Below are 2,500 nucleotides of genomic sequence, written 5' to 3'. Positions count from 1 at the left end.
ACCACAATGTTTGGGGCAGTCTACATCAATGTTTCAGGCTTAATTTGCCATCTTCAGGACTGAGTTGTTTTGTTGACTGTTGAACAGTCAACAAAACAACTCAGTCCTGAAGATGGCAAATTAAGCCTGAAACATTGATGTAGACTGCCCCAAACATTGTGGTAAATATTCTAAATAATAAATATCTATCTATCTATCTATCTATCTATTTATCTATCTATTTATCTATCTATCTATTTATCTATCTATCTATCTATCTATCTATCTGCCTACCTATCAATTTATCTATCTGTCTATCATTTTAATCATCTGTTACTCGCCACCACGGTCTCTCTTTCTGTGCATGCATATGTGCATATATATGTATATATATATATATATATATATATATATATATATATATATATATATATGTGTGTGTGTGTGTGTGTGTGTGTGTGTGTGTGTGTGTGAATGTCTGTGTATATGTGTGTGGAATCAGGAAGTAACCTCGGTGGTTGCTGAATGACTCATGGCAAACATTGTGGCATAATGTTGAAAGCATTTGTGTATATTATTATTACATTGTATTATTGGTAACCACAAATTTTAGACGGTCAAGCGAGATCCGTTTCTTCAACGATAACCCGATATTATTATGATCTCTTGTAGATCAAACGTAAGGTAATATCAACGGCTATGCGGTCTTGTGATATGGCACCCGCTTTCGGATCGGAAGGTCCTGGGTTCGAGCCTAACTCGGCGCATAGTTGAGTCTTTGGAAAAGACCCTTTACTCATATTCTCTCACCGTACTCATATGTAAAATGAGTACCTGGCCGTTAACAGCGTTGTCTCTCTCCGAAAAAAGTATAATATCGCCTAACAGGCGTCATCTACCGTCCTACATGTTAAGTGTTGCTGTTGGCCAGGGACCCCTTGTAAAGCGCCTTGAGCACGTTTAGTGGATATTGCGCTATATAAAATCTCATTTAAAAAAATTATAATCTCTTGTAGTTCAAACGTCCGGTAACATTAACCCGCATCGTCCTTGTAAAAATCCTTGTAATCAGTAATATTGACATTACGATTAGCACTCACGTCTAAACTTGAATGACTAACTACGAATCCGGAACGGGGAATGGGAAGCAGAAGTCATGACGTAAAACCTTCCTTTCCTTTCTTTCGGTTCAAAACTCATTGGAAGTGTTTAACCAGTCCTTCGGATAATGAATAAAGTATGAATAAGTTACGTATTGAATCATAAGGTGGCATAACAATTAATTTAGTAGCAGATTCTTATGATTGCGGGGCGTAAAAGAATGAGGATGGATGATATGATCTTATTTGACGACCAGCTTTTATTTAGGCTAGAAAATAAGATGCCATCACTCTAAAACCAGGAGATGATTTACACAATGTATTCAGTCCTCCAGAGGATTGGCTTTACACTTCCAAAGAGAATGGAACCAGTATTTTGACATCGCACTATTGTTCTCTATTGTCAGGTTAATTTAACAGGGAACGGATTACTGGGTCTCATTAGATCTTGTGATAGTAATGGGAATTTGTAAAGGTAATATCCCTCTTCCACTTTATGCAATTGATCAAGAAAACTGTACCCACTAATTGGACAATTCTCTACGCCCATATCTGGTATAGGTTTTACTGTTTAACGCTTTTTTGAATAATTTGAAGATAAATGACTTCAGACAGTTATGTCATGTTTTGGACTTTTGCAAAACTGACGGTTCTACGAATCATGGACATTTTGTCAAGGAATCAATCGGTTTGTCCTTAACTCTCTCCTTACCTATCCTTTTCAGTATTTTCCCAAAATGGTAGACTTTCCCAGCAGACAAATTGATTTTTAAAAACTGAAACAAGCTCTCTACAAAACAACTTTATGTTCTTAATTAAACAAAGATGATTCTTCAAAGTTTGTGATGTACAAAATAAATCCGAATAAGAAAAATGTATAGTGTAAATAAATGTGACGATTTTGCTGCAGGTGGTAAGGACAGGGTTTAAAAAAACAACCAGGCCGGTGTGTTTAAATGGACAGTTTCAAAACAAAGTTTAACACAATGGGTCAATTATCGTACAAAAAAATATTCATCAACAAATATGATACGATGGGATCTACTTTTTAGTCGTGTAGAGGGACGTGCAATACATCTTTCATCAGAGAAGAATACATCAGAAAAGAGAGTCGAGCAGGCACTTATGCTGATAATAACAAGAAATGAAGTGAGTAGAAAAGTGCCAGAAGACAACAGAGAATAAAAACTTCGCGATGGGGGCTCGAACCCGCGATCTTACTGGTACGACAACCCCGCCTGGCCGGGGAGATCGTGACTCTACCTCTATCCACGTTGCAACATAGCAGTTGCCATTACAAATGTTCACTCTCAGTGAGCGTGGTTTCAAATATTAGACAACCCTTACTTCGACCAAAGCTTACACCTTTGCACAAAGTTGGTCGACTGAGATGAGCACATGGACACCAGGACTGGGATCAG

General features: G+C 37.5%; 1 protein-coding gene across 8 annotated transcripts in view; it reads right to left on the bottom strand.

Moving 5' to 3' along the window:
• Positions 1-2,500, bottom strand: part of LOC144976833 (sodium-coupled monocarboxylate transporter 2-like) — a 122,833-nt gene that overhangs the window by 41,676 nt on the left and 78,657 nt on the right. The gene's annotated exons all lie outside the window — the stretch shown is intronic.

Source organism: Berghia stephanieae, chromosome 7, assembly GCF_034508935.2.
Source record: "Berghia stephanieae isolate SIO BIC M18660-M18661 chromosome 7, UCSD_Bste_1.3, whole genome shotgun sequence".
NCBI lineage: Eukaryota > Metazoa > Mollusca > Gastropoda > Nudibranchia > Aeolidiidae > Berghia > Berghia stephanieae.
The sequence above is the reverse complement of the archived record's forward strand: the minus strand, read 5'-3'. Positions and strand labels throughout refer to the sequence as shown.